The sequence below is a fragment of the Canis lupus genome, chromosome 23 (assembly GCF_011100685.1).
Source record: "Canis lupus familiaris isolate Mischka breed German Shepherd chromosome 23, alternate assembly UU_Cfam_GSD_1.0, whole genome shotgun sequence".
Taxonomy (NCBI): domain Eukaryota; kingdom Metazoa; phylum Chordata; class Mammalia; order Carnivora; family Canidae; genus Canis; species Canis lupus.
The window spans coordinates 17,998,633-18,015,736 of record NC_049244.1 but is presented as its reverse complement, the minus strand read 5'-3'; the positions used below and the strand labels follow the sequence as shown (position 1 = coordinate 18,015,736).

Here is a 17,104-nt window from a genome sequence, read left to right as displayed (position 1 = left end):
AGAGCTTTGTCTTTGGCCTAGATCCCTTGGGTTTGATCTAGGCCTTGGCTTTTGTTTTACTACCATGGGCAAATTGTTCACCCTCTCTAAGTATCATTTTGTATTGCTGGAAAAGTGGTTTTAATAAATGTACTTGCACAAGGGTTGTTATGGGAGTTAAAAATATTGTATATAATATGCTATAATTAGCCTTTATTGTTGCTCTTGTTTTAAATATATAACTTTGGCCCATTTTCTGTTTTTGGCTTTTCCATTCTAATTCTGCCTTGCCAAATTCAAGGATTCCCAGCCTGTTTCTCTGCTAATTACCAACCCCCCATAGCATAGGTTTAATAAGAATGCTTTCATGCAAATGTACTATTCAATATTTGCTAGACTTTTGGATCTACAGAACAACTTCTCAGAAAAGAAAATGGTGGCAGAAAAGAAAAATTCTACAAAAAACTAAATTGACTTAAAAGAAAATTTGAAGTGGTTTCATCATACATTGAAGATAGGTTGCATGAATTGCTATTCTGTACATATTCTGAGGGCAAGAATCATGTCTGCCTTGTTCATTGCAGTATCCTTAGCACCTGAAACTATCCCTTATGGGGAGTGTCTTCAGTAAATATTTACTGAGTAAAAGAACAAACTGAACATATGTTAGAAGATTTGTTCCAATATCAGTATCGTCTAAGGAAACAGCTCTAGATAATCCTATTCATTTTCCCCTTCCTCCTTTATCTCTTTGGTTTTCTTCTTTCTGAGAGCTGGAAACACTGTGAGCTGTTTAAATTGTTTCCTTCAGTTCCCTCTACATTGCTTTCACACTAGGATATCATCAAAACACAGTATCAGTCTTGGGATTTTTTTTTTTTTTTTTTTTAAGAACATGAACCATTGGAAAATTTCAGGGGCAATAGAAATTTCAAACTGAAAAGTCGAGTCTTCAGGTTCATGAGGTAGCAGTCCTTTTCAACCAGCAATGGAGAAGCTTGGTCAAACTTGAGATTGGCAGACATGTTTCTCTGGGCATAAAAAATAGTGTGGCTCTCCACTGGAGACGCCAGGAACAGGTGTGAGACAGTAAACATCGTCGTTTTGAATAGGGACAATAGGCAGAGGGGCCTGTAGAAAAAGAATGCAGGAAACATTTTTGCTGACTATTTTTATACCAAAACAAGAGACCTCTTTGGTCTTGTACAGGAAGTATTCTTAAAAACTCTGTTGCACATATGCCAGTACCTGAAGTATCTTGCCCTGGAGATTTTGAGGAGGATATTCCTCCATCATCACAGAAATACTCAGGATCACAGAGTATCTTATGGGGCAAGTGTTAGGATTCCTTAGTTATGATTTCTTTAAAAAAGAATACAGTCTCTGCATTGTATAGCTTCAATCTACATCCTAGCATCAGCATTTAGACCATGGACATTGGCCTCCCCAGCCTGATCACAAGTGGATGTGATAGGATGTACATCCTCTGTGTCTTGGTAACTGTTGACCAGTGCTATTTACTCTTGTGTCACGGTATTTATGCATCTGCCATAGGTCATCCTGTCCACCTAAGTATCACTGATGACTCCTTTAATAACACAGATTAGGTGACATAATCATTCTGCTAGTGTCTTCTCTTGGGCCCTCACAACTGTCAATGCCATTAAAGGACTCTGCCGGCAACTGGACATGTTGGGATCCTACGGTACATCATCCAATAAATCCCAGACTTATTGGATGTAGCTTTAGGGCAGAAACCACGAGGTTGTTGATTACCTTTAGGTCATTTATGTCTGATTAGTGCTGGTGAAAGTACATGTTTGGGATTCTTAAAGTTTACAAAATGTCTCAGTCTAAACCGAAGTGAATCTGAAACTTTTCTTCTTTGTTATTTCCTCATCTCCTTGGAGTAGTTGGTGCAGTAGTTCCGGAAACCCGAATAGATACCTTTTGCCATGGAACTAGCTGATGGTAGGTCCCGAAGCACAAGGGAAACAGAAAACCTGCCTGAAAGCTGAAGCCCAGAGGCTGAAAGGAAAGCCAGAAAGTCTCCCATTTGGGCATGTCTGGACACAGTGTAGCAGATCTGTGGCTGGACTGCTTCTGTTTGCATCTTGACCCCGTCCTTAGTTGTGTGGGTTTTGTAGTATTATTTCATCTGTTTTTACCTCTGATTGCCACATTTGAGGAGAAAATAGCAAATTCAGTGTTAGATATGTAGTTCACATATGTCTTAGCTGCTAGTAGTATTTTTACTGTTCTCATTACTGCGCCTAGAGGTAAAATCAGGGACTTGATGTTCAGCTTTGACCCCTTTGCTGCTTGGGTGGGGTCCAGCAACCAGCTGCCTTGCCTGGGAAGTTGTTACAAATGCAGAATGGCAGGTCTCATCCTCCTGATTCAAAACCTGCATTTTGACAAGGCCCTCTGAATGATTCAAGTGAACAGTGAAGTCTGGAGAGCCCTGGTCTAGATCAAAGGGCTGCAGGTAGAGCAAGGGAATAGGTGTGGGATATGGGCTCAAGGATTGAAATCAGGGTCCTGAAGGAGACTTCACTGGCTTATTTTCATAGGTTGACAGGAACCGGCAGAAGGGATGATTTGCCCTGGTTTTCCTGCAGGGAGGGGAGCAGGGAAATGAGCGAAGGCAGAGCAAATACTGAGGCCTACAGCTGGGACGTCTGTGCAAGACTCTCACTTATGTTTGCTTAAGAATAAAATGAAAGGCTCTCGGAATTGCAATCCCAGAGTAGGGGACAGACCTCGAAGCCTTCAGGACTCTCCCAGCATGCAGTTTGAGACCTGAACTGATCAGGTGCCAGGAGGAAGGTCATCGTTGATTGTTTCCCCGGCAGCCTTGAGAAAATTTTTTTTTTTTTTTTTTTTTTTTTTACTTTGTTTTACATTCTCCAACCTTTTTACTCTGAGCTTCACTGGAGGATTCATGACGAGAAAAGAGATGACGCTGTGCAGAAAAATGATCTTTACCGCTGCAAAATTTATCCCTGCCAGAAACGCAAAATGCTGCAGCACTTAATTAAAGAATATAGAAAGTCACCAAAATATTAACATTAAACCATGGCCTCCGCCTCTCACTTTTTGCTTAAGAATCTCACCAGAGGAGAAATGACAGGAGGGAAGACAATCTGAATCTTTCTTCCCACCCCACCCCCAGTCCTCTGAAGAAAGACATTGTTCAGCAAATTAAACAGGTAAACAGGATTTTAAGAAGAATGTTTAAACTGCTTAATAGAACAAATTGTTTTTTAACACTCTTAAGCAGCTGTTGGAATCATCGATTTGCATACACATAATGAATATGCTAATAGCAAATCTTTCTCTCCTCATCATTAAAAATAGGTTTCCTTTGGGACTTCTAAAAGCTCATTGTTATTCTGGTTGTAGTTACTATATATACTTGGGTGCACTCATTTAAGTATCTTTACAATATATAGGCTTTTGCTAATTGAGGTATGTCTTTCACAATCAAGTAGTTGAGTCTGTGAAATCCTACTGTATGTGAACATGTAGAAACTTGCAAATACAGTTTAGAATCCACTGTCCTGCAAAATAATTTAAGCAGCGCATGAATTTTTCACTAGGCTTCCCATGCTTACCTAGTTTGAGTTTTAATGTTTTGTGCAGAAGGAAATAATACAAGTCCAGATAATTAAAATATTATTGCTTTGGGTCATCATTTCAATTACTACTGATGTTTCTAGACTTTTGGGGCATTATATTTTTAAGTGTCACCCATTTCTTTTGAATCCTGAACCTGTGGGTTTATTAATCTGCATAACTCATTTGCATCAATATGAATGGAAATATTGATTATGTCTGATTTATTCATCACTTAGGCATGTTAATCTGAGTACAGTTGCTTCCTTGAAAATATCAAACAGCATTTATTTTACTTACTTTCTATATGAGGCAGTTTGGACGCTTAAATATAACAAGAGTAAATCTGAGAAGACTCAAGGAAGCAGGAAGTAAGATAGTAATAGGCACCTGGTAAGATAGTTATCTCAGACACTGAGTTTGACTGTAAATTCAAAGTGGCTCAAGGAATTGAAGAAATCATCTTGGATTACATGGTGAAGTCACCATCCATTTTGAATCCCCAATTTAGAGCTTTGGGTAAAAAACCTCATGAGTGATAATAATTTATGTTGTAAGAAATTTGACATGGCCTGATTATGAAAATTCAGTTAGGAACACTACAAAGTGACATGGTGACACGATTCTGAGCTGTGATTGCAACATAGATGCTTGAATAATTAAGGTGAAATCAGGTTTTGGACATAATTCAAAGCAATGATTAAGATATTATCAGGTTAATCATAATTAAATTTTCTGTTGTGTATTTTTTATATATTTATTTATTCATGAGGGACACAGAGAGAGAGGCAGAGACAAAGGCAGAGGGAGAAGTAGGATCAAATCATGTATTTATCATCCTGAAATACATCTTTTTATAGTGGTTAATAAATAATGAAATGATTTGAAAATATGAAGGAATGAAAAACATTTTAAAACACTAAAATTGCGTTTGACTTCATTAATATTAACATTTTTCCTCAACATTGGTTCACTCTTTACTCAAGCTCCTTGCAATTCTGTTAATGAGCTCTCCTACCTACCCCAACACCTTTTTTGGGTCAAGATTAGAGAAGTTTCCACTGAATTTCATTTTTTCCTTAAACCAATTAAGTATCTCTTACAGAATATGAGCTCAACATGCTTTCTTTGCATCCTCATCAACTTATACTCTGGAGATTATACCTTTTGTGAACTAATTTTTTTGTGTGACTTTCTTCACAGCTCTCAATTCCCATTTTTTCTGCTTTGTTTTACACCATTGTCCTTATTTAGAAAATAAGTGAGTTTTCAGAATTGTCCTAAATTTCAAGCAATTAGAGGTATTTCAGTAACAAGCGATGCTCTCCTAATTCATCCTTAAGAGCTCCTTCCTTTCCCTTCCTGTTCTCTTAATTTTTCTTGTCTTTCTTCAGTAAACCTATTTACACAGGTATTCTATAATCACATATGGGTTTTAAAATTGAATAGGAAAAACTACCATTTTATAACCTGGGCCAGTCTTGCATATTATTCACCTGTAAATAAATCTTGAAGCTAAGCACAGAGATGAACTTACCAGGTGGACATCAGTGTGGAAGAAGGATATTGGGTGACAAAGGGAAAGATTTCTTGACAACTGGTTGTTCTAGTGGTCTTATGAAAACATAGGTAACATCATTAAATGTTACCTGAGTAAAATTACTTTAGGTATGGCTGATGGCCTAATTTAATAAAGGGATGAGACTTGAAAAATCTATGGGAACGTAGAACAATAAAGTGTACATCTTAAGCAAGCATTTAGTGAAATCATAATTAAATTTTCTGTTAAGTGTCTTTTTTATATATTTATTTATTCATGAGGGACACAGAGAGAGAGGTAGAGACATAGGCAGAGGGAGAAACAGGATCCATGCAGGGAGCCCATTGCGGGACTTGATCCCGGGACTCCAGGATCATGCCCTGAGCCGAAGGCAGATGCTTAACCGCTGAGCCACCCAGGCATCCCTGGGTGCCTTTGAAGCCCAAATCAGAGTATTTAGTAGATCTCAGGGTTTTTTTTCCCTGAAATTATTAACAGAAAAGAATGAAATGTTGCAAAACCAACATAGTGTCAGGTTACTCACCCCTTTAAATATATATGTGGACATGCCCTGTGAATATAAATGCATGTAAACCCCAATGTGGTATTTAAATGTATACTCCTGTCAGAATTATTATGATAACAGTGTCTTTTCTTGCAGCTAAAAATGCAAAATGAAAAGAGGAAAAATAAAATTATCCCCAGCATGCTGACAGTAATAATAAGAGTATTAAGAAGAACAGGAAGACATTTTCAAGAAAACAGCCATGAAGTCTAATCCACCTAGACTTTTATTGAGGATGACATGCCCTTTGTAATCTCCTGTCCTCTATCTCTATCAGCAAAACAGACTTCTACTTCTGCTTCCACCTCTGTGTTGTTTTAGTCAGCCAGAAAATTCTATGACTCCTTTTGACACAACAGATTTTGTCCCCCTATTCCTTCCCTGCAGAGATTATCAACATGGCAAATAATTATGAATCCTAAGGTGAAAACAGAACCTTCACGTAGAGCTGAGCATTTTTTACCCCAGGGGATTATTGATTTGTGCAGTGACTTTTGTCCTTGGTAAATCTCAATTTTCAATGGTGAATGCATTTGTAAGTATAAGCCAAACTCCTGGGGAGGCCTTGCTTCCATTAATACATACTTTATTGGGAAGCTTGTCTTTCTCCATAGGACTTCACTCTAGACATTTGAAATTCCAGATGTAGACAAAATGAGATTTCAAAGAAGTAGGTCTACTAAAATGATGGACTAATGTCAAAGTCAAACTAGCTTTAGATTAGCCTTGCAATTATTTGGATTAAAATTGGAAATCAAATTTTATTATGGATTGTATTTGCAATATTATTATGGAGTATTTGCATAATACTCCAGAACAGTTTCTTCATCTTGTTACTATGGGTATTTGGCGCTGGAATTTTTTTTTTTTTTTTTTTTTTTTTTTTTTTTTTTTTTTTTTTTTTTTTGTGGTGGGGAAGCTATCCTGTGCATCACAGGAAGTTTAACAGCATTCCTAAACTATACTCCCAAGATGTCAATAGCACCTTACCTGCCAGTTGTGACAGCTAATACTCTGTAGAGTGTGCCAGATGTTCCCTGGCAGACAAAATCATACCCTGGTTGAGAACCCTTCTGTAAAATACTCTGTGACTTCTCTTGAAATTCACACAGAAAATTATGGATCCTTACAGCTAAAAATGTTATCCAGGATCCCCTCATTGGGCAAAGTTGTTTTTTTTTCCATTTTTTTCTTACAGATTTTTTTTTCACAAGAAAAATTTATTTATTTATTCACGAGAGACACACAGAGAGAAACAGGCTCCATGCAGGGAGCCCTATGTGGGACTCGATCCCAGGACTCCAGTATCACACCCTGGGCCAAACGCAGCTGCACAACCACTGAGCCACCCAGGTGTCCCCCCATTTTTCCCCAACAGAGTTCAGTTTCCTCATTTCTAAGACATCTAACCGGGGATCCCTGGGTGGCGCAGCGGTTTGGCGCCTGCCTTTGGCGCAGGGTGCGATCCTGGAGACCCGGGATCGAATCCCATGTCGGGCTCCCGGTGCATGGAGCCTGCTTCTCCCCCTGCCTATGTCTCTACCTCTCCCTCTCTCTCTGTGACTATCATAAAAAAAAAAAAAAAGAAAAAAAAAAAGACATCTAACTAATCCTCAGTTCTTCTGGCCTAATATGATTGCAGTTTTATTTTCTGATGCTAAAGTCTGGTAGGATGACATGATGGTACTTTCAGGACAACTTCCAAGTGTCCCTCACCATCAGGGCCATGAAATTTTATAGTCATTGTTACCTGCTGGCATCCTTCTACCTACAGCAGCTCAAGTGTGGTTCCCCTTTCTTCTACATTTATTTCTTTTCTTTTTTTAATTAAAGTATAGTTGACATACAGTATTCTATTAGTTTAGTCACACACTGTGGTGATTTGATCTTTTATATATTTCAAGTGATCTTTATAAATGTAGTCACCTCCTGTCACCATAAAAACCTATTACAATATTACTGACTATATTCCCTATGCTATACATTGTATTCCTTAACTTATTTATTTTATAAATGGGAGTTTGTACCTCTTAATCCCCTTCACCTATTTTGCCTGCAACCTAACCCCATCCCCACTCTGCTAAGCAACAGTTTCCTATATCTATGAGACTGTTTTGTTCTGCTTGTTCATTTTTTTCTTTGATTCCACATACAAGTGAAATCATATGGTGTTTGCCTCTCACTGTTTGACTTCTCTTACTTCACATCATAACCTATAGTCCAGCCATGTGTTGCAAATGGCAAGATTTCATTCTTTTTTTATAGCTGAGTAATATTTTGTTGCCTCTGTGTATGTGTATGTGTGTAAATATATATATATATCTTACCCATTCATCTATTCATAGACACTTAGGTTACTTCCATATTCTGGCTATTGTAAATAATGCTGAAATTAAAACAGGAGTGCATATATCTCCTCAATTGGTATTTTTGTTTTCTTTGGATAAATGCCCAGAAGTGGAGTTGCTGGATCTATCTAGTCATTCTATTTTTAATGTTTTGAGAACCTCCGTACTATTTTCCATAAAGGCTTGACCAATTTATATTACCACCTGTACAACTGTACAAGGCTTCCCTTTTCTCTATGTCCTTGCCGACACTTGTGATTTCTTGTCTTTCTCATTTTAGCCATTCTAACAGATGTGACATGATATCTCATTGCGGTTTTTGCATTTCCCTGTTGATTGATGATGTTGAACATATTTTCATGTGCCTCTTGGCCTTTGTATGTCTTACTTAGAAAAATAATTCAAGTTCTCTGCCCATTTTTAAATCAGGTTGTTTAGGGGCACCTGGTTCCCTTAGTCATTAGGTGTTTGACTCTTCTTTTCAGCTCAAATCATGATCTGAGGATTGTGAGGAAGAGCTCCATGTCTGGCTCCGCACTCAGGGAGAGACTGCTGGAGATTCTTCCTCTTCCTCTATCTCTGTCTCCCCCATCTTACTCTCATCAATCAATCAATCAATCAATCAATCAATCAATCAGGTTATTTGGTTGTGTAAGTTCTTTATATTTTAGATACCAGTCCCTTACTGCATGTGTGATATGCAATATCTTCCCCAATCACTATTTCTCCTTTTCATTTTGTTGATTATTTTCTTCACTGTACAAAAGCTTTAGGTTGATGTGATTTGTTTATTTTAGCTTTTATTGATCTTGCCTGAGGAGACTGATCCAAAATATATTGTTAAGACTGATGTCAAAAAAATATTGCCTATGCTTTCTTATGGGAGTTTTATGGTTTCAGGTCCTGCATTCCAAGTCTTTAATCCATTTTGAATGTGTTTTTGCATATGGTATAAGAGAATGGTCCAGTTTCATTCTTCAGCATGCAGCTGTTCAATTTTCCCAGAACCGTTTATTGAAGAGACTGTCTTCCCCATTGCATACTGTTGCCTCCTTTGTCATAGATGAATTGACCATATATGTATGGATTTATTTCTGAGCTCTTTTATCTATGTATCTATTTTTGTGTCAGTATCATAGCCTTTTGGTTACTACATTTTTTTGTGATATAGTTTGAAACTAAGATATGTAATACCTCTAGCTCTGTTCTTCTTTCTCAAAATCGCTTTAGCTATTAGGGGTCTTTGTAGTTCTATATTAATTTTAGGATTCTTTGTTCTAGTTCTGTGAAAATATGCCATTCATATTTTGATGGAGATTGCACCAAATCTGTAGATTGCTTTGGGTAGTATGGACATTTTAATGATGTAAAATTTTCCAATCCATGGACATGGACTATTTTTCTATTTATAGGCATACCTCATTTTATTGACTTTATCATTTTGCACTTCCCATATAATTGTGTTTTTTAAAAGTTGAAGGTTTGTGGCAAACTCTGTATTGAGTGAGTTCATCAGCACCATTTTCCCAATAGCATTTGCTTCTTTCATGTCTCTGTGTCACATTTTTGTAATTCTTGCAATATTTCAAACTTTTCTTCTTATTGTATTTGTTATGATGGTTTATGATCAGTAATTACAATTTGCTGAAAGCTCAGATGATGGTTAGCATTTTTAGTGGTAAAATATTTTTTAAAGATTTATTAATTTGAGGGAGAGAGGGAGAGGAGGGGGAGAGACAGAGGGAGAGGAACAGAGAGAATCTCAAGCAGACTTCACGCTGAGCATGGAGCTTAATATGGGACTCAATCCCATGATCCTGAGATCATGACCTGAGCTGAAACCAAGAGTCAGACATTCAACTGACTGAGCCACCCAGGTGCCATGATAAAATATTTTTTATTAAAATAAGTACATTGCTTTTTTAGGCATAATACTACTGTACACTTTATAGATTACACTGTAGTATAAACTTACTTTTAAATGCATTGAGAATGGGAATCCAAAAACTCATTTGACTAGCTTTATTGTGATATTTGCTTTATTGTGGTATCTGGAACCAAATTTGCAATATCTCCAAGGTAAGCCTGTCTTTGTGTCATCTTCAATTTCTTTAACTACTTCCTTATAGTTTTCAGAGTACAGTCCTTTCACATCCTTGGTTAACTTTATTCCTAGGTATTTTATGCAATTATAAATGGGATTATTTTCTTAATTTCTCTTCCTGATAGCTCATTGTTTGTGCAATAATTATTCAATAATAATTCTGTATATTAATTTTGTATCTGTGTCTTTGCTGAGTTCATTTCTCAGTTCTAATCGTTTCTCTATAGAGTCTTTAGGGTTTTTAATATATAGTATCATGTCTTCTTCAAATAATGACAGCTTTATTTCTTCCTTTCCAATTTGGATGCCTATTCCTTTTTTTTCCCCCTAATTTTGTGACTAGGACTTTCAATACTATGGTGGATAAAAGTGGTGAGAATTAGCATTCTTGTCTTTGTTCTTGATCTTCGACAAAAAGCTTTTATTTAGCTTTTGACCATTGAATATGGTGTTAGCTGTGAGTTTGTCATACATGGCCTTTATTATGTTGAGGTACATTCCTTCTATATACACTGTGTTGAGAGTTTTTTTTTTATCATAAATGGATGTTGAATTTTGTCAAATGCTTTTTCTGCATCTACTGAGATAATCATATGATTTTTATTTTTTATTTTTTTTTTGTAAATCTGGTGTATCATATTGATTAATTTATGGATGTTGAAATATCTTTGAATCCCTGGAATAAATTCCACTTGGTCATGGTTAATGACTCTCTTAAAGTATTGTTGAATTTGGTTTGCTAATATTTTTGTTGAGGACTTTTGCATCTATGTTCATCCAGGGTATTGGCCTATAATTTGTGTGTGTGTGAGATTGTGTGCATGCTTGCACATGCATGGTGTTTTTGTCTGGTATTGATATCATTTATGAAAATGCTGTTTTATAAAATGAGTTTGGAAGCTTTCCTTCCTATTCAGTTTCTTGGAATAAGTAGAGGATAGGTACTAACTCTTGGAATGTTTGGAAGAATTTATCTCTGAAAGTTTAACTTGATTTTTGGTAGTTCTTGAATTACTAATTCAATTTCATTACTTGCAATCAGTCTATTTAGGTTTTCTGTTTCTTTGTGATTCAGTTTTAGAATATTGTGTGTTTCTAGTATTTATCTGTTTCATCTAGATTTTTCCATTTGTTAGTGTATAAATATAGGATTCTCTTATGATCCTTGTATTTCTGTGGTTTCAGTTGTATCATTTCCTCTTCCATTTCCAATTTTATTGATTGGGGCCCTCTTTTTTTCTTGATGAGTCTATCTAGAAGTTTATCAATTTTGTTTATCTTCTTAAAGAACTAGCTTTTAGTTTCATTGATCATTTCTACTGTTTTTCATCTCCATTTCATTTATTTCTGCTCTGATCTGTATTATTTCCTTCCTTCTACCAACATAGTTTTTGTTCTTTTTTCTAGTTTCTTTAGGTATAATGTTGGATTGTTTACTTGGAATTTTTCTTGTGTCTTGAGATAGGCTCATATTGCTATGACTTTCCTTATTAGAATTGCTTTTGCTGTGTCCCAGAGATTTTGTGTTTCAATTTTCATTTTTTCAAAGTATTTCTTTTTAAAATTTTCTCTTTGGTTTCTTTGTTAAACCACTGGTAGTCTAGGAATATATAACCTAATCCTCATGTGTTTGTGGCTTTTGTCCAGCTTTCTTCTTGTATTGATTTCTAGTTTCATGCCAGTATGGTCAAAAAAGATCTTAATTTAATTTCAATCTTCTTGAATTTATTGGGACTTGTTTTGTGGCCTAATATGTGACCTGATCTGTCCTGCAGAATGTTCCGTGCACACTTGAAAAGAATGTGTATTCCAAAGTTTTTGGATGAAGTGTTCTCTATATATCTATTAAGTCGATCTGGTCTAATGTGTCACTTAAGGCCAATGTTTCCTTATTGATTTTCTGTCTGGATGATCTCTCCATTAATATAAGTGGAGTGTTAAAGTCCCTTACTATTATTGTATTGCTGTGAATTTCTCCCTTTATGTCTGTATTATTTGCTTTATATATTTAGGTTCTCTCATGTTGGGTACAGAAACATTTATAAATGTTATATCTTCTTTGATTGACCTCTTTATAATTATGCATTGCCCTTCTTTGTCTTTTGTTACAGTCTTTGTTTTAAAGTCTATTTTGTCTGATATGAGTATTGCTGTACCAGCTTTCTTTTCATTTCCATTTGTATGGAATATCTTTCTCCATCGTTTTACTTTCACTGGGTGTGTGTCTTTAGATGTGGAGAGAGTCTCTAGTAGGCAGTATATAGATTTTTTTTTAAACCACTGACCTTTCTGAAAAATGTGAAATTGTGGTCCTCCTGCTTCATAAAAATTATATTCATTAAGATCCTTTGACCTCATAAAAGACTGATGACTTCAAATCTAGAGGTTTTTTCTTTAATTTGCATACTTCTTTCTATAGTATTGGTTCTGTTGTCTACCTCTTGTTCCTTTAAATTCTTGTGTCTCTCAGCATCTCTTCATCATTCCTTTTTTCAAAATATTGTATTGATTTATTTGTGAGAGAGAAAGAGGGAGAGCATGAGTTGGGCGGGGGGCGCTGCAGAGGAAGAGGGAGAAACAGATTCCCTGCTGAGCAGGAGTCCAGTGTGGGGCTTGACCCCAGGACCCTGAGACCATGACCTGTGCCAAAAGCAGACGCTTAACCAACAGAGCTATCCAAGTGCCTCAACTCTTCCTTCCATCATTCTATTTTTAAAGTAAAAATACCTTTCTCCATTCATTCAGCTTCTTCTTTTCTCTAACTTTGGGCTCTTTCCAAGATTTCAGTCTTTAGTTTTCCATGTATTTTCTCTTCTTTTTGCTTTTTAAACCTCCCCTTGAAGATAAAATAATTTTTGTAGCACAATCTCTTACATCAATGCACATGTCTCTTGGAATTGGGCTTGAGCTACCAAGGCCCAGCACTTTCTTTTTTTTTTCCTGCTAATTGCCATAGGAAAAAAAGTAAACACATGAGAAATTATGATGCATCTGCCTTCCATTCTGATTTTTACTTACCCCAGTCCTCAACTTTAGAATTTTATAACTTGATTATTATTTCATAAAAATAATTTTAATTACTACTTGTTATTGTGGATATATATCATTTTCTGCATTTGTATAATTTTCCATAATTTCTTTTTCCATTGTTCAAAGAATACTGGAATTCACAGACTGGTAGGTAAATGCTTGCTTACTTCTTCATTTTTTGCCCATAGGATTCATTCCTTGAAGAAAAAGCACTGATTCAAAGAGCCTATAGATATTTAATGGCCAATCAGTATTGCTCAGAGGGGATCTCCTTGGCTTCATGCATCAACTGGGTAAGTACTTAATAGGTTCTTATTACGATCCGAGCCCTGTACTCCTTTAGCCACTTCTAGAATCCATTTGTCATTCTATTAAATTAATTTTGCTTAAAGCTTATTTTCATCTGTCATTTTCCTGCTTGGAAGCCTCTTACATACACTCAGGTCTTAGGGCTAAAGCTGAACTCTCTAGATTGCCAGTTAGGCCCTGCCTGGCCCCTTCTACCCAAGAGCAAGTGCATGCATGTGTGCACGCACACAGAGCCCCAGCTTTCTTTTCCGATAGGACTTCCACCACCCTCTAATGTCACCCTTCTACATTTCTTTAGGTTGGTGTCCTATCCTTTTGACACATACTCATTCCTGATTTTATATTTTTGCATTCCCACCCACCCTCTCACCATCCCACCATTCTTTCAAAGAGCTGGAAAGGCATTCTAAGTGTTTTCCTCTTCCAAATGTAACAGTGTATTCCAGTGATTTTCTCCTCAAACCCTAATTAGTCCTGTCTTTGCCAGGTTAACTGGTGGAGCCAATTAATCACCACTTAATGTTATTTTGTCGTTCAAGTATATTAAACTCATTCTAGGTAGGATGGTAATAATTTTCACCTCTCATTCTGAACAGAATGCCGTATACTCTGTTTTATGGCTCATAAACGAATTTAAATTTTTTGAGCATCTACTATGTGTTAGTCACTGTTCTCAGTTCTGGGAATACAATGATAATAAATTAGCTATGGTCTTTATCTTCATCACATGGACAATCTAAGAGTCTACTGTTTTTGCTTTCCAGACCTATCCATTTAAGCACACCCTGAACACCTATATTTTCCTCATAAACTCAATTTTGGACTGCTATCACTGTACCTCGTCTCAAAACTGATTTGTGATAAACTTATTTTACAAATAGACAATAACCTGGGAATTCAGTAATTAAGTAAAGCTCAGATTTATGAAATTTATGAAAGTTAATTCTGCATTATCTGGCCTTTCCAGCATAATAAGTGAAAGTATTCAAAGAGTTGTAAGACTGGTGGAGCTTGATTTCACAGAGAACTTCACAAGGTCAATCCTGGGGCTATCCATAAGGATTATTATATATATATATTAAGATTTTATTTATTTATTCATGAGAGACAGAGAGAGAGAGAGAGAGAGAGAGGCAGAGACACAGGCAGAGGGAGAAGCAGGCTCCATGCAGGGAGCCCGACATGGGACTCAATCCTAGGTCTCCAGGATCAGGCCCTAGGCCAAAGGCAGCACTAAACTGCTGAGCCACCTGGGCTGTCCCAGGATTATTATATTTTAAAGAAAAATATATACAATGTCTTTTTATATTCTAGTTTTCCAGTGTTAAATAAGATTTACTAAATGAGAGTAAACACAGATTATATAAAACCACATAAAGATGAAGGAAATAGATTACAGCTGTGAAGAATTTGTACACTGAGAAGGAAAGACATGCAAATGTGATAACCTTTATTTTTAGCCCCCAAAATATTGTAATGGATTCACTTTGGTTGGTATCTCAGCTCTGAAAAGTCCTTTCATTGAGAAAACTGGAAATCCTCAGCCTTTGATGAGTACTGTTAGATTCTATTTTGCACTGTGAAATATGCAATTTTGTCAAGATCTTAAACTATAACAAAATATCTTGATATTTGAGAAAATATCTTAATGGAGATGTAAGTACTGAGGTTTCCTTGGGTCAGCGATCTCCACTGGTATCAAAATCCCCAAGAACACAAGCAGGAAATGGTGGAAGTGATTAGGGAGATTTTATACTTTAATTTGTAACAAATAATACACAAGGAAAGAAAGGGCAAATCTCCTAAGTAAAGGGATTAGACAAAAATCTAACTAAGGATATAAATGACCTGTATGTTTCCTTTGACTAATCTGGTAAGAAAATAGGAAATAAAGCAAAACAAAGCAAAGAAAAAAACACCTACGCTATAAATAACAGAAGAAAGATAAAGAAACAACAATGATGATTTATTCACAAGTTCCCAGGGACTTAATGTAAAATATTCTTGGGTATAATGAGATGATTTTGATTGTCTTTATTTGTCACAATTTCATTCAAGATGATCTAAGCAAAAATATGAGAATACAATTACTGAATGGTTTTCAGTTTTAACACTTTACATCTAAAATTTTGAATGATATTTTAAACTGGGAAGACAGTTTTAGGGGAGTATTGTTCTTTCTTCTTTGTTTAATTCATTGGAAAGTTATAAAATGATATTTTAGAGACTCATCTCTGAAAATAGAGGCATTATTTAATAATATATATAATAGATAATATAAGTATATTTATATCAATATATATATTTACAAAATTAGATGGGTCTACCATAGTTAGGCATAAGGAAAACTTTTGACTGGTATAGTTTGCTGCATTTCTACTTTTGCTCTCTCTTTATATCACAAAGCCTAGAAAATTCCATGGAGTTCTGTTTTTCAGAAATATATGTACAGCTTTTGTTGTTTTTATACCCCTTGAACATCAGTTTCACTTTATCATTACAGTTCATATGTTTCCAAGACCCATGATACCCCTATTTCCCTGATATAAATCATATATGAATTGGCACTGAGTTGGTCTCAGTGGGTTGTAAGTCCAACATGGTTTCACACATCTATTTATATAGTCATTTTTTTAAAGCTGTGATATAATGTTTTGCTAAAGAGTACATTTGGTTTTCAACCTAATATGATATTTTCTTCAGACCTCAAAATCCTTGTCAATGACTGAAATTGCAAAGAATTGGAATATGGAGGAATTTTCTAAGGATGAAAAGGTCCCAGGTCACAACTCTGGCCTGTGTGAGTCACTGTGGTTGAAAATGCTCAAAATGAGGCTGCATCGCTACCTGGAAACTGTGTGTAGTTAAAGGATGTTTTACTCTTTCTTTTGGAACTAGAGTAAGAAGTTTATTTTATCTTTTTTTAAATCTTAGTTTCAGAGTTTATACTCTTCATTTCATATGATCCTCACCATCCACTTGAGTTCCTTTTGTTTTATTTTTTATTTTTATTTTTTTACTGCCCATAGTATTTGTTTGTTGTTTGTTTATCAAGAATTTATCATTCTAGAGCCTAATGTTCATGTTTCATAGTTCAGGAACACAGGGGACTGACAAACATCCATGGAATTCAACCCAAATAAATTCTATACATTCCCAAGTCACTTTGCACTCTTCAAGATGCCAGCCTTCTTCATCTCCTCAAGATCTTTCATGAATCATAATTGCTGTAGAAATCTGCATATGCCTTCTTCCTTGGTTCAGTCACAACAAACTTATAGAAAGCTGCAGTCCCCAGGGATACGGTGATTGCTCCAACGGTATGAAATCTTGCACATTTGGCCAGAAGGCTTCACATCTGAGGTTTTATCAAAGCATTAGAAGTCATTGCAGTTATTCTCCTCAACATCAAGCTCAAATCCAACATCCTTCCTAACTGATACAACAAGAGTTCTTTTTTTTTTTCCCTAAATTTTATTTCATTTCATCCTCCCTTTCTTCACCAATCCTTACCTCATTTTATCCCCCAGATGGGAACTCACTCAATTATGTGTAACTTATCCTTAAATCTCCATTTATTCTTTAAAAATGTGTAGACTTTAATGAACATC

General features: G+C 35.9%; 1 long non-coding RNA gene and 1 pseudogene across 1 annotated transcript in view; one reads left to right on the top strand and one right to left on the bottom strand.

Moving 5' to 3' along the window:
* Positions 1-17,104, top strand: part of LOC102156347 — an 86,401-nt gene that overhangs the window by 40,865 nt on the left and 28,432 nt on the right. Inside the window, exon 2 of the long non-coding RNA XR_005376947.1 lies at positions 13,373-13,477. This is a non-coding gene — a long non-coding RNA (uncharacterized LOC102156347). The remainder of the gene's footprint in view (positions 1-13,372; positions 13,478-17,104) is intronic.
* On the bottom strand, positions 16,655-16,881 carry LOC119877430 (annotated as a pseudogene).